This window comes from Syngnathoides biaculeatus, chromosome 18 (genome assembly GCF_019802595.1).
Source record: "Syngnathoides biaculeatus isolate LvHL_M chromosome 18, ASM1980259v1, whole genome shotgun sequence".
NCBI classification, from domain to species: Eukaryota; Metazoa; Chordata; class Actinopteri; order Syngnathiformes; family Syngnathidae; genus Syngnathoides; species Syngnathoides biaculeatus.
The window spans coordinates 18,132,237-18,148,465 of NC_084657.1; the positions used below are offsets into that span (position 1 = coordinate 18,132,237).

Genomic DNA, 16,229 nt, shown 5'->3' on the forward strand with positions numbered 1-16,229 from the left:
TTGAAACACTGAAAGTGCTGATGCGTGCTATCGATTTATATCTTTCATCTGTTCGATGGGGCGAATGCATGCATAATGACAATTACTGAGGGCTCTGATCTCTAATCTGCAGGCAATTCATTTTTTTTCTCCGATCTTTTCATTTATATTCATTAGCTCTTTGAACTTAAACAGTTTTCCCTTCACGCCGCCGAGGTCAGATGGTGTTTTGATTTTTAACTTTAGTGTAACGCCGTCGCTCTCTTTGTTTATATCCAGCTGCCCATCTCATAAAACCCGCGCCATATCTCTGGAGGGTCACCTTGTCTGGCGGAACATCCAAACTTTTGGTGGGGAAAACAGCTGCCTCATCCCTTTTTGCAAATTCTCCTTCTCACTTTAGTTTTCTCATAGAAAACAAGAAAGTGGTGTAAATCGTGGCATTTATTATGATTTCATCAGAATTACCAGGGAAGGCGGCTGTTTGAACGCCAGAGGAAGCAAACACGTCGGAGGGTGCGAATGTTTCCCGATGAGAGACAAAAAGCAAAACAAGACCCTTTGAGGTTTCACCGATGCCTGACCCGGCAAACTGAGTGAAGATTTGACTGCAGCTTTTAGACATGCTGACATTAAACACTACTTGTGCTGTCTATATTTATGATGTTTGTACAAACTTTTTCTCTGACTGTTAAGACTTCGTAACTTTGTCAGACAACTGGATTTATGAGGAAATAAGTTCAATTTTAAAGTGAAATAATTAATTATTTGATTTTTTTTTTTCAAAGCAACCACTGCACCCATGGAAACACAACCAATCAGAGACAGAAAGTACGAACAAGGATGTGCCAATCGTGGCGTGCACTAGCAGGCAAACTCATAGCGGGCCTTGTGTGTGTTTTGATGACGCTATGGCAGAGTATCCATCCCCAGCGAGATGAACGAAATCCGCATTCCTCATTTGCCAACAACTGGGCACAAGACTAGCAAACAGAAGCAAAGGGAGACAACCTCAGGCAGCGGAAAGAATTCAGTAGTGATGGAAAGTTTCTCCTCTACAGGTTTGTAAATCACCACCTTTTGTTTTTTAATTGATTGTACATTTAAAAAAAATTAAAAGGTCAAACAGCTTATGTTTTAGAATAAAACTGCTTTATGAATAAGTCATATCACCACTGTAGAGCCATGGCTAATGTTGGTTTGTTTACAGTGCTAATGCTAGCTTAATCTTGTGATCGCTACTATTTTATTGAAGCTAGATATACGTTCTCCGTGACTGTTTATTGAATTTTTATTTATATTTATCACACATATATTTATTCATGTATTCATTGTTTATGAAGGGGATGGCTCGAGGAATTAGTGAACAGAGGCTGCATTCAATTTATTCAATTGCAGCCTCCATCTTCTCGGTGATCCGATGGCCCATTGTGGATTAAAACATCCACCCAATGACTTTCCAAGTGTGCTCAAAGCTTTTTCTTACCGTTCTATGGCCTCTTTTTTTCCAGGGAGAATTGAGAAACACCCCATCTGGCCTCTCAGGTTAAAAGACTTGTCCCCACCTCTGACTTCTCAGAAAATGCTTTCTCAAGCACTTGACCGACAACTTAAAAGGCTGATTTGATCTAGCAGGATCTTTAGCCCAAAATCTAACCTCGGCTTTGCTATATATCTAAAGCCTATGATAAAAACATGACAGTGTAACAAAGAGACTCCATTAAAAAAAGGGGGGAAAAAAAGAAAATCTATTACTATAATTGCCATAGTAGGACATTGCCATCATGAATAATCAGTGCATAATTCTCCTCAGTTTACAATGCAGTGCACATTGGAACACAACAATGTTTACGGTATTATTTGTGCGGAATTTCTTTTTAAGCGTTATACTTCTTTAAAAATAGAAAAGTCTAAACCTTATTGTCCACAGCAGATGTGATGTCACAGCTTTATATGCCAAGAGCTCATTGTGAAATCAACCATATTGAAACAGTTCAGATCAGTTTGAATGAATTTCATAAAATGTAAAAAGTTTACTTAGAGTATAAACCTTTTAACACTTTTTTGTCTTTAAGACCGACAAAATTCCGTGGCTGCACGGTATCTAATTTGAACAATTTTGATGTCTTGGACCAAGTGCCACAGAACCCTGAATGATTAAATAGATACTACTCCTTAATAAGCCCAATCCTACAAATGGATATTTGAAATGCTGATACATGAAGTTAAAGTGGAAAAGCCTTTGAAGGAGTCGTGATTCAAATGAGGCATTCTATGTGTAAAAATGTCTTCATCCATTAAAGAAACCCATACGCGGTGAAAACCAATCATTGATAAAAGCTTGACAGACATAAAAGGGGCGGGGGGTGTGATTGCATAGACTTTGATTAATGCATCGGAGAAAAATAAAAAGTCATGCATGAAACAGTTGGAATCGAGTGCCAAGAAGTCCTGGCGACAATGTTGTCTCTCAACATTGACAGCTCATGAAAATGAGAAATGTCAGCTCGGGCTTGTTAGTTTTGTGCTGAGAATTTGATAGCTTCAGGTATGAATGTTGTGAAATAGCTCTTTCTGCCATAAAACTGCCACATTTAGACAGTTTGAGCAGAGGAGGAGAAGCAGGCCCAAAATAATTACAGCATCTCGGAGAGTTCAACCATCTTCACTGTTCAAGTCATCCATTGTGAATGACTTGTCAGCATTCGAATTATGCAGACTTTGTTCGTGTGAATTGACAGAGCCGGTGTGTGGGTGGCTTTGACTGTGGGTGTAATTTGTGCTTTCCAGATTAATTTGTCACTAAATTTGGCCTGACAACATAAAATAAAAAATGGCTAATTTGAAGCATTAACCTTGTCACTATAAACCATGATTGCACAATCACAACCATGATTGTGTCGCTCAATGACCCAGAGGTTGAGAATTTGCTCTCCAGCTCCAATCCTAAACTCATACTTTATTTTAATTTTATGGTATCCTGATCTGGATGTGTGTGCGCATGCATGTTTGCATTCATGCAGATCAGACGTACATGTGAAGTTAGGGGTTATCTTCGTCCACATTTCCAGGACTAAGTTAGACTTGTTCGAAGTGGACATCAGATGCTGACAAAGCTGTACATTATCAATGGTGTATTTCATTTTCTTTATGGACAGAATTTATCAGTGTCCTCCAGGTTTCGAAGGTGTCCTGTTTTGTGGTGTTTGGATCCAATCTCTGCTCTTTGGGGCAGTCGGGGTCCTGTTGACCTCAAACTGTGACATTCAACCGGATTAACCAACAGCCCCTAAAACTGTCGGCTAGCACCCTCATGGAGCAAGTAGGATCAGAGCTGCCCAGGGGTAGAACTTTCACAACCATCCTGAAATTGAGCATTGCGTGAGGCCAAGGAGTCAAACTCTGCTGACAAACTTGCTTACACCCTTTTCAGAATTCAATTGGCTCTTAGTCATACAGTATACTAGTTCAGTTATTCAAGCTCCTTCGTTGACTGGGATTTGCTTTTTCTTGTGCATGCAGCAGGGTAACGTACTTCTGCCCCAGTTCATTTTTACATAACATCACCTGTTCTGTATTCTGTCTGGGTGGGCCTTGCTCCCACAGTCGATCTTCCTTCACAGAAGGATCAGATACTTGGTTCAATATGAAAATAAGATGGATTTAATAGCAAAATCATCAAGACTGCAGAATGACTCATGACAACTCTTGTGAGTGAGTTGCACATAATGCTAAATGTATGCACACAAAACAGTTATCACAATGGGAAATAATTACCTCTCTATTTTCAACCTTGTCGTATTCTCCTCACAACTTCCGGCTATGAAAGCATATATAACTCTCTTGCACACGCTGTGCCTCGGTCCTGGTGGAAACTAGATTCGATGGGGACTACGAGGCGGGGGAAGAGAAAGCTTTTCAGCCATGACAGGATTTTGATATAAGCAGTGTTGCTCATTCATGTAAACAAACAAAAGTGTTTTATACCCAAAAAGTCATGCGCAATTGCGCAAACGCTCGGGGCCCGTCACAAACAAACATATCAGCTTGCGTACATTATTTCTGTATGATTACAGTGACATACATTAATTCAGCAATACATGTTTGTGTTACGTTAGACATGCAGAAAAAGCTTTAAATAAATCACTGATTACTGGCACAAATCCATTTAAATTACTTGAGGGTCTAAGGTTTAGGATGTTGTAGAGTTGTGATCATAATCATAGAAATGTTGCAAACTCAAGGGGCCAAATTTTTTCGTCATCTATTTGGAGTCAAGTTACACATGGAAAATGATTGTAACCTGTGGCAGATTTTGATTTACAGTATAATAACAGGGACAAGTCGCCCTGGGTGGTGGCATACATTCCAGTCTGAAGCCTCACAAGGTGAACCAACATTCATGTCAAACAAACTTATATCTCATATCTACAGTACCTTTCCACTTTACATTGGGATCAATTTTATTGGGAATATTATGTTCAAACAGTTCAGTGTTATACACCAGATTATCATCACTCAATTAATTTAGCCAATAAAAATGACCCATGAATTTTTCTTGATACATGCAGCATTGTTACAGACTCTTCAGGTCAAGAAGTTTTTTTTGTTTTTTGTTTTTAATAGAAAAGTCTCGCAGGGAACACAATTTTCCTGGGAGGAAAAACATTTCAAACCCGTCTAGATTGAGGTCATGATGGATGAGGGCCAGTTTGGAGGCTACAGACGCAGACGGCTTGAAAGCAGCTATCTGTCTTGGCATCAAAAAAGCAGGAAGAAAAAATAGAGAGCATCCCTGCGTGGGGGATGCTGGTGACTGGAACAAGGCAGCTAGCAAAAAAAAAAAATAATAATAATCCTCCCATCATGTAAGGTATTATTATCAGACCTCTGTGCACTGTCATGAGCACTGATGGAGGAAAGGCAAGAAGAAGGGAAGGTGAACATGAGGCCTGCAAACTGGGTAAGAGAAAAAAGGGACATTACCTCCTATTTTCTGTCACCACTTCAACGACAGAAGATGATGGGAAAACAGCCACTGCGCTGCCTTGTTGCAAGTTGAGGAGAGAGTTTGAAAATGCAAGTCACCGGGGGGATGCTGATATGCTGATTAGAAGTAATGATCGGGAAAGTGGGAGAGCGAAAGACTAAAGGGCAGGATTAAATTAAATGAGGCACTCCCCGGAGGAGGCACAGCCCTGCACTGTAGGCGCTTCGTGTGCACGGACTTTGGATTACAATGACGCAATAAACTTGGCTGGTGCCAGGACCGTTTTGTCAAGATGTCCTCTAACAAGACGTGTTCCAAAGAGGTTTACAGTAGATGCAGTGTGTGAGTCTGTACCTCACACAAGGAAAGGTTGATTAAAATTGAGCTTGAGTTACTCAATTAACCAAAACATTGCAGTGGAACCCCCAAAAAGGATGCCTTAATTGAACAAACTTTTTATTTCTGCACATTAAATGGTCATAATGCAAGCAATCAGCATACCTCATTAGACAGCAACACAGTTTTAAGTCTACGTATAGATTCAGATTTTTCTATTGGACCATGACAATTATTTCTGAAATTATGAAAGTATCATGCACAAATGTTGCTTGCGTGATGTAGCTCTTCAATTGGTTGTATTTTGGTATGTTTGAAATTCCTGGTTTCGTTTGCTTGTTTGAACTGGCTTTCACAAGTTTGCACACTCGTCCGCTGCTCATTAACAAAAAAAGAGGCACAGAGTGAGATGTGGAAATGTTTTGCCTACAAGGTCAACAGTGTGGACAAATCAGACACTCCACCTAAAAATACTTGCTAACAGCACAAGATGTTGACAAAGCACAACTTTTTTCCTGGTGAAACTCCGCAACTCACTTTTATAGTTACTTGATGCAAAGATGGTGGCAAAGCATGGCTTTGTTACGTTTTTAAATGAATCTCCTCAACTTATTTTAACATGATGCCATGATCAAAGTAATGTTTATAGTATATTAAAGAAATGTTTGTTCCTTTTCATAGCAGCTCATTTTAATTAGTTTTATAATTACATGGCAAGCCAGTGGTTTTTCCGACATCTCAGGGAAAGCTTGAGAAAAAGAGCTCCTCCACTCACTTCAACAGAGTTTCTTGGCTCCAAGATGTGGCCAAAGTTATAATGTTATCCAGGATAAAGAAACTTTATTACAATGGAACAATTTTGGATGACCTTCAAGGTAGCATTGTACTTCTTCCCCAGTTTTCATTCTTTGTCATTTCTATTCTGTTACTGTATGCTAACTTTTTCTATCACAGTGGACAGTTAATCACATTTCTGCTCCTGTGACTCTGCATGCTTGTCTGAGTGATTAAAGTTTTGCACAGCCATTCGGCGCTACCCTGTTGTGGCCATTATAGAATTAGATCAATGGTGACGTTGGGGAGCAAGGTCACGCAGGGATTTCGATGATGGAGTGGGCTTGGAATAAACAAGTCTTCTCGTAAGGAGCTTGTTATCATGACAAAGGTTAAAAATTTGCTCCGATACCTTGACACTTGGGATTTCAGACAAATAAATGCAATTTTTCCAAAAACCTTTGGTTTCCCAAAAACAATGAGTTGAGGGAGGAGGGTTACTACATGTCTGTCTACTTCACTTCTTTGGGAACTTTTTTGTTGAAGGCTTCTACTTGATTAAATGTTGAAAGTGTTATATTGAAGCAGAATAGTAAGGGTGAACGGTGCTGGGGGGAGAACTTCAATGTACTTTCTCTGCTCAAGACAGATGGTTTAAATTCAAAAGGAATTCAGGGGTGGGAAAGTTCCTGTGGCCCGTTTCACACCATGACCACTGATAAAATACGATTGTTGAAGTTAATTAACTTCAAACTGTCCCACTGGAGCTGCACAATGGCCAGAAGTCAAAGAATAAACGCTGAACAGGCGGCGCCTTCCTCTCAAAGTTAACATCTGAATGGGTGAGAGTGAAGATTAAATTTGTGCACATTGTGGCCTGTATAATTTTATTATTGCTCATTAAGAATTTCACTGTGTGGCGTTTGTGGTCGATTAATTGTGTTGATGCAACTGAGGTCAAATAAGCTGCAACCAGCAAAGGAGCTATTGATTTAGCCTTGTGAACTTTGATGTATAAAGAAGACAACTACACAAAAATGTTTAACCTAAAAAAATATGATGCAGTGATGAGGACAAGAAATAGTACATGGGAGTACTTCGTTTTTTTTCCCCCTATTCAAAAGTGATGACGCGAACTACTGAACTGCGTCAAACCAAGAAGGTACCATGCATTAATGCTGAATCCTTCATATGATTTTCTATTATAATTGAATATATTCGACGCAAATTAAGCAATGGGGTGAACATGGTTGCAACCCACAGAGTTGGTGTGGATTTAGTCTCAACTAGTAGTTTGCTAAAGAATACTGAGTCAATCAGATGTGAAGATAGTTTTTCTGTAGCTTCAGTGGATGCTAAATAAAGTAAGTATGTTATTTTGATGCAGTTCAGCTGCACGAGGAGAAAACCATGATGGTTTGAAGTGATCCATGATCAGCAGCGAGGAACGTCACTAAAGTTTCATGCAGTCATAAGCTCACAAACAACCACAAGTACCTCCAGCATTCTCAGCGTGCTGTAGTTCAAAATCAGTTTTCACGGAACGATCAATTCTAAATGTTTGTTTGAAATCGTTGCCTAGCAGAGCACCAACAAGTCGGGTAAACTAACGAATTTGACCTTTTGCCTGAGGTCCTACGGTCACCTTGGTGAGATCTCCTTTTGTTCCTTGACTTGATGTACAGTAAATGGACACATTGATATGGATGTACCTACAATGTCCAGTAACTGTTAAGTGCACGGTGGCTCTGGATACGACTGTAAATTGGCACCTCAGTGCCCTATCATAACTTGTCCGTATGAGGCCTACATATACAGCATCCACAAGAGAAAGAAAAAACATCAATCAGCTGATGACAGCCAGGTAATTTCAACTGCAGCACACCTAAGGCTTATGCTTTGTGTGTAGCTATAAGTGCGTTTGTTACACCACGTCAGTGGAAGAGCTGATTTCATTTCCTGTTTGCAAATACGTGTAGGTACACCACACAGGTATGTATTAGCAGCTCACGAAGGTAACAAGAGCAAATATTTGAACTAAAGATAGTCACCCAATGCTTCATGCTTAGAATTTACTATTATCAACTATGAATTATTTGAGATGAAAGATGCTTTCATTCAAAAATGGATCTCAAAGTGCTTTACGTCGATTAAAACAAACTAGTCCTAATACTCACACATGCACAATGGTTAAAAATAATCACAATGACCAAAAGTTGTGTACAGAGTAACCCTACACAGAGCCCCCCAGTGCAGTGGCATAGAAGGAACCACGCACGGCGATTGAGGGCTCCATGAAGCAGAACCATGGCTGTATCCCATCACAGATGATGCAGAGAGCTCCCTGCACTCTCCTCACTTTATTTCAAACAATAAAAACAACAAAGTTTTTGACATGCTACAGGGATCAATTTTAGGTTGTGTATGTAATTATGTGCTTTCTTTGTGCAGATTTGCAGCTGAGTACCTTCAGTAGTACAGTGGACATTCACTACATGCCTCCTGATGACACTTTCAAGTGAGAGTATTGTCACGACCCATCGATATGGAGGTAGGACCCAAATGCAGGAGTCGGGAGACGCAGAGGTAATACGGGAAAAAACGTTTATTGTTCCAAGGTCGGGGATCGGGCAGGCAGTCAGGTGCAGCAGCGGTAGTCAGGGCGTCGGGCATAGAGAGCAGGTCCGCGGGCAGGCAGGAGTCGGTACACAGGAGATCAATCAGGGAAGGCAGGACTGTCAAAGGAGTCAGGCTTACGGGTCGGTCGGAGAACAGGCGGAGGTCGGTACACACGGGTTGACGATCAGAGATACGGGAGTGCAGGAACGGGGCATGAGTTGCAAGGATCTGACGCCGGACCAGTCGTCCCCAGGGTCCTATATACACCGGGGCCAATCAGACAGAATGAGGCGCAGGTGTGCGCCTCCCAATCAGCGCGGCCGCGCGGGAACCTGCACACCCATGGCTGGACTGGCAGGACCATGACAAGTATTTGCAAACTAAATACTAATTGTTATGGCACATCACATTATTTCCACGATCCAAGTTCTCTCAATGAGGAAGGATAATAAAGCGTTTGTGTACAGGTCAATCAGTTATTTTTATCTATTTAAAAGTATAGTGTGGTCTACTATCAAAGCAACACCAAGATCCCACACAACCAACAACGTTAATTTGTGGCTATCAATATTTCAATTTAAATAATTTCAAATCTTGGTCTGTTCTAGTACTGTGGTTCACCTTAAAACCAGCCTGATAATTTAAGAGTATTAACATTTGCTAAAAAGTAATTGAGTTGAATAAAAGTTTTTTTCTGTATTAAAACTGTACTTGCATGTCAAAAATGAAAAAAATATTTTTTTCCATAAACCACACTCAATTACTCAATTACAAAAGTAATTAATAGTCTTTATTTGCATGTGACAACTCATGTAATTTTGCATACTAATCAAAGAAACATTCACCTCAGTGGCGGTAACCAAAGAAAAATTTTGAAGAATCTGAAGTACGTAAGGGTCAAGTCTGTGTCAAGTTGACACAACAGAAATCAGTCGGGTCCCACAACCCAAAAACATGCATCAATTGGAGACTCTAAATTGCACTTCGGTGTGATTGTGAGTGCGAATGGAACCAGTTCAAGGTGTACCCCGCCTTCTGCCCAACGGTAGCTGGGACAGGCTCCAGCATTCCCGTGACCCTTGTGAGGATAAGCGTTTCACAAAATGGACAGATGGTTGGGCATATATAGCTTTACATTCCAGGGAAAAGATACTTTGTTGATGGTCAAAGAGACATAAAGAGGCTACTTTGTATGTCTATCATATACAAAGCCCTGTGACCAAGTGTCACTGTTTGATGACCGAGCATGAGAAGGACTCCCTCTAAATCTGTGAGCCTTCTTACCTCTCACTTCTGCTTGTGTATACCTGTGAGTGTTTGTGCGTGCGTGTGTGTGTGTGTGTGTGTGTGTGTGTGTGCACACGCATAAATATACTACAGCTGCTCGGGCCCACTGGCAGGTAATGAGAAGTTTATGTGTTTTCATTACTGTGTGCCTGACAACAGAATCACTCTGAGGGCCGTTGGCAGCGGGCGGAAGCCAGAGGAATGCAGTCAAATCAGATTAAGGAGCTGAAATATAGTGTGTGCGGTGGCACAGGTGACTGAACAAACACAAAAAGCAAACACACACGCACACACACAATATATACTGTAGTTAGGTACAGATGTAATTGGATGGGGAGAGAGTTTTTATGGTTTTATTTTATTTTTTTTATGCAGCCACAATGGATTTCCAGGTGTGATTGAAGAGTAGCTCGTCAGCTTCAAGGTTTTTTGAAAAAATAAATGCATTTGGTCGCATTTACCATTTTAAAATGAATCACTTTTATGTGTGTTTTACCCTTTGGACAGCTGAAAATTGTAAATACATCCATAATTTTAAATGAAAATTCTCCGGCTGATGTGTATCCTAGAGTTCATAAAATGCATCCAGATTTGAGTTTCCTAATGCTTTTAAACCTTCACTGCAGTCAACTTGCTACATTTTTGTATGTCTTCATGTTTGTCTTGTCGAAGTAACAAGCACGCTCAATTGACCCCTGCATGGATATTGCGCAATCCACGTCACTGACCAATCAGACGCCAGAGATCTGCATAAACCAAAGCCCGTTTTTGCTCCCGCCATTTTCTCAGACAACATTGCATGGTCCAGTATAGGTTTAGTTAGCGTTTTATCGCGTATTTGGGTTATTTAACAAAAAATATGGTTAAGAGGTGTAGTCACGGACTTTGTAATAGTGACGACAGGTATCCTGAAAGGCGAGTTGGTGGAGTTCGATTCGTACCCTTTCCAAAACCGAAGACCCAGTACGAAAAATGCCTTAGAGGGATCAAACTTTGTGGAAGACCGCATCATCAACTAAATCCATCTAATATCAACCGGAACACATATGTTCGCATGAAGGTATACCCTATATTTGATTTTCAATACATGTCTCGTATAAATGAATTCGAAGTTCTTCGCTAGCATAACACTGCTGCGTGTGAACGATTGACACACTTATTCTTTGTTGAGCGATATTTAGCGATGATCGGACAGCACAATCGTATTGATTTCTTGCTGGCTCCCGACCGAAGCTTAACCAGACTGTGTTTGCATGAAGATATGCCCTAAATTTGATTTTTAATACAAGTCTCATATAAATGAATGAGACGTTCTCCGCTAGCATAACACCGCTACGTGTGAACGATTGACACACTTATTCTTTGTTGAGCGATATTTAGCGATGATCGGACTGCACAAACGTATTGATTTCTTGCTGGCTCGCGGCCGAAGCTTAACCAGACTGTGTTTGCACGAAGATATGCCCTAAATTTGATTTTTAATACACGTCTCGTATAAATGAATGAGACGTTCTCCGCTAGCATAACATTGCTACGTGTGAATGATTGAATGAAATGAGAAGCATGGCGTCTCTCTCAGTTAAGAATGTATTGTGTTTAGAATCTATAATATATCGTTGATTTGAATGAAATCAGAAGCATGGAGTCTGTCTCAGTTCAGAATGTATTGTATTTGCCATTTTTACTGTTTGTCTTACGTCAGCGCACGTGGTGGCGTGACGTCACTCCAGGAGGCGTGGTTAAGTGCCCTCTACGGAGGGGTCAATTGGGTTGACATCATGTGGCTGACTTGGGCACTGAAGAATCTATCCATCCATTTTCTATCGTGCTTGTGGTGATTAAGGTGAGCCTATCCAAGCTGACTTTGGGAGGGAGTTCGGGCAGACCTTGGACTGGTCGCTAACTAATCATAGGGCGCATGTACGGTATAAAACTATTCAAGCCTATGGTGAATTTGCAGTCTTTAAAGCACACACCCTACTGATGAATGGATGGATGGATGGATGGAATGCAGCAAAGTAACCTCAACCACAATACAACATCGGATTACATTTTTGATTAGCTTGTAAATGTCCAGTTCTTAGGGTGTGGGGATAGGGGAACCGATGCAGTATTTCAAAGTTTTGGCGAACGGGAGCAGTGAAAAAAAAAAAAAACACAGAGTAAGAGAGAGATGAGAAACCTAAGTAAACAGGGCCTCGTCGGCTACAACACGTCCTCCAGAGACCGCCGTCTATTTTTGTAGACTGACAAGTGTGTTCCCTCTCAGAGCGCTGCACATAAGAGAGCAGTTGGAGGGAGGGGGAAGAGGAAGAGGGGATATTGGGGGTCTCAGTGAAAACAGAGTGAATCAGGGCCATTTCTCTCTTGAAAATTCCCTCTCACGCACACTGAAATTTGTCTCCCCGTGGAGGCAAAGCCTGCGACATCGACCGCGGAGATTCACACGATGCCTCGACATTGGATGCGTGAAAATGCCAATATGGCGTGTTTGCAAGTTGGCACGTGCCTGTCGGGACTTTTAGAACATCCATCCATCCATCCATCCATCCATCCATCCATCCATCCATTTTCTTAGCAGCTTATCCTCATGGGGGTCGTGGGCGTGCTGGAGCTTATCCCAGCTGTCAACGGGCAGGAGGCAGGGTACACCATGGACTGGTTGCTCGCCAATCGCAGGGCACGCCGAGCCAAACAGCCGCACGCACAATCATACCTAGGGACAATTTAGAGTTTCCAATGAATGTTGCATGTTTTTGGGATGTGGGAGGAAACCAGAATGCCCGGAGAAAACCCACGCTGGCACGGGGAGAACATGCAGTCCGGGATTGAAGCCAGGACCTCAGAACTGCGAGGCCAACGCTTTTCCAGCTGTTCCACCGTGCCGCCCCTTTCAGAACATGTTGCAAAAAAAAAAAAAAAAAAAAGCATTGTATATAATTATGTACGTGTCTGAACAATCTTGACATGTTGTGTAGGGTAAACCAAGGATGTTCCTGAGGCTAAAGATCTGTAGGTCATCAGCAAAGAGAAAAAGCAAGCTGTCTTGCAAAAAGAGGCGTATCCAGTCACAGTCCTAGCTGGGATTTTTGCAGGGATGATATTCTTTCATGACATGATTTCTTGTATTTTTTTTCCCCTACACTCCTGAAGAGGTTTTTCCAGAGAAGCCTAGCAAAACAGCTCAAAATTGAGTAAATAAGGGTTAATTTAGTTTAATGTTTCTCATGCCTGTTCAAGAATACAGCATAATGACAGATTGACTTGGAATTGCATCTTTGGACTCAAACATACCTCTGGAGTCTGACAGGATTTAAAAAAAAAAAAAAAAAAAAAGTTTCAACACTCGCCAAGACAGGTCAGACATCTTAATAGTGGATTAATTTTATAAAAGAGGGCTTAAATCCAATTTGACATTCCGCGTAGGCGAGCTCTCCTGGGAAGTTCAGTGACTTGATGACTGACTGACACAGCTGGACATGCCGTACTGCTGCAGTGATTAACCTCGTTCTTATAGCAGTCACAGAGCAGGTTAAGTACTTTAAACCCAATCGGGAGTGAAAGATGGCTAACAGAGAACGAAGAAACGTGAGACAGTTGAAGAATTGGCCTTTTTATCGCCAACGTCAATCAAATGGTCTTTCTTTTGTCGGGATTTGTGGAACAAAAGTATTTTAATTAGATTATCCTCAAAGGAGCAAAGGTGAACCTGGGAGAACAGCTGGGAGAAAATGGGAAGAAAACACCCCAAATCGTATGAAACATCATGCCAATTCTTTTGTATATTAAGACATTCCTTCATTTGACTTTTGATTGTTGCTGCCTTCTCTTTAGTCTTGTAGAAGCGAAAAAAAAACATGCTCCGTTGAGTTGAGATCAGGTGACCAACTTGACCACAGAAGATCAATTTCCCAGGGTCGCTAGGCGAGCTCGAGCCTACGCCAGCTGAGTTTGGGTGATCAGCAAGGAACACACTAAACTTGTCGCCAGTCTGTCACATTAGACTTACACATCAGCATTCACATTCAGACACATGGAAAATTTAGTCTTAAAATAAAATATGCACATTTTTAGAACATGGGAGGAAGCTAGAGCACACACAAAAAATCGAGACAGTCCATGAAAAACTCAAATCAATTTGAATTGGAACAATTACAGCAAATATTGAATATGAAATGGTAGAAAATGTGCCACATGCTTTATTTTTCCTTGTCCAACTAAATTCTTGTAATAAAGTCTTTGTGGGATACCTCCTAGAGTCCATTTTGTTTTTTTCCCCAGTGAATGCTCGCAATACGACATACCTTCCCATTAATAATATATGCCAGCATTAGCCTTGGGACATCTGTGTTATTCTTTGAGTCATTCATTTCAGTTCAAGAATTACTTTTTAAATCCCCTGTGGTTGGCACTAATGCGACGCTTCATTTGGACCGTGACAACTGCATAAAAGTCATCTTAAGTCGATGGGAAGTTTAAGAGCCTACTATCTGCAATAACACGGTGGCCGTTTTCTATCACACTTTTGCCATCTTAATGACTTTGTGCTTTCGGGCATTCATCAAAGCTACAGCAGATAAATCATCCGTATCACAACATGTCTACTCGGAGTGATCATTTACAATTCTTAGTTTGGCGCACACATACACTTCAAATACTAAAAACCGGAAAGCACAAGATGAACCAATAAGAAAAGACATCTAAAATGTGAGTACTGCAATTTTACAATTGTTTGAATAAGCACTTACTAATTGTATGTACATTTCGTAGCTTGTATTTTATACACATATTTGCATGCTGGCTGTCCACCCAATCCCAACAGAATTACTGAACTGTTATTTGGGGTTTTTTTGTTTTGTTTTTTTGGGTGGGGTGCCAGAAAATAATTTTTTCCCCTTCAGTAATTTAACAATCAGGGAAATTTCAAAAATTATTTCTCCACCCGATACTTTGCAGCGGCCTTCTTATCTTGCTACCAACATCTGGAGTACAGAGTACCTGTGCAAAAACCTCGCCTCACCTCCAAGAGCGATACATTTTAACAGCAGTTAACTTAAATATTGATGACTTGTGAAAGGGTTACCAAAAGCACAGGGTGTTAAACACAGAAGAGCTGACTTGTATCTTTATGTCAAACTGTCTCTCTGCTGCCCTGGATGTGATCTATTGATCCATTCCAAGAGGAAGATTGAAAGCTGGTGGTGGCAGGTTTCAAGAGAAAGTACTCCCTGCTTTTTCTGTGGGCAATACAAGATGGTATTAACCTGCAGTACGTAACGGATTCGATTCGGGTATTCTGCGATTGCTCATCCATTTGTGATGTTTGCCACGAAGGAGCACTGAATATGATGTAAGACTGCTAACGTCAGGCAGTCCTCCCTCAAACATCTCCCGTTGGTTCAAAATGCTGCTGCTCGCCTCTTAACTGGAACACTTAAGGGGGAGCACATAACTTCAGATTAGAAGATTATTTTAGTTTTTAAATCTTTAAATGGCCGCACTCTACCTTCTCTCTCTGCACTGCAACTGCCCTGTGCCTCAGGTAGGTAAATACAAATAAATAAAACAACTAAAAGCTAAATTAAGTAGCCAATTCCAAATATAATCAAATATAAATCAGTTTTTTTTTTTTTTTTTGGGGGGGGGGGGGGGTATCGCATTTGACTTTGGATGTTCCACTAAGATTTCAGTCAACTACAAAATAATAGTGGAAACCCATGCATCAAAATGTCATTACAAACATTTCTACGAGCAAGGCGTGAACTTTTATTTTAATTTGTCAGCCCGCTGATCACACAAAAGCATCTCATGGTTGGGGAGCAGATCTTTTCTTATTCTCCTCAATTTAATGCGTTATCTTCGAGCACATCCTGAGAGTCAAGTTGCCTCATTACATGCATCTCCATCACTCGCTCACAATTTTCATCTTCTTCATACTCTTTAATGGCCCGCTATGCGGCACCTTCTTTCATTTCCTGTTCTCAACGCTTCACTTTTGACTGCCACCGTCTTTTTCTTTCCTCACGTCACATCATCTTTATTGCAGTATTTAACTGCTGGTATGCTCAGACATCTTTTAGTCTGTTTACTAAGACCAAGTTTGGATTGGAAATGTCAGCTAACAGAAGGCATTTAAGATAATCAGGTTTACTTACGCAAGTCATTTTAAAATGTTCAGGTGATATTTTTAAATGGTAGCCTCATTTAAAAAACGAGATTTATATCTCACTCTTAGCCAAACCAT

The 16,229-nt window shown here is 40.8% G+C and overlaps 1 long non-coding RNA gene across 1 annotated transcript; it reads left to right on the plus strand.

Annotated features, from left to right (window-relative positions):
• The first annotated feature begins 844 nt into the window (after nt 1-844).
• On the plus strand, nt 845-12,210 carry LOC133491456 (uncharacterized). The gene is made up of 4 exons (XR_009792413.1): nt 845-1,040; nt 8,531-8,630; nt 10,145-10,238; nt 11,688-12,210. It is a non-coding gene; the product is annotated as an uncharacterized LOC133491456 (long non-coding RNA).
• The last annotated feature ends 4,019 nt before the right edge of the window (nt 12,211-16,229 follow it).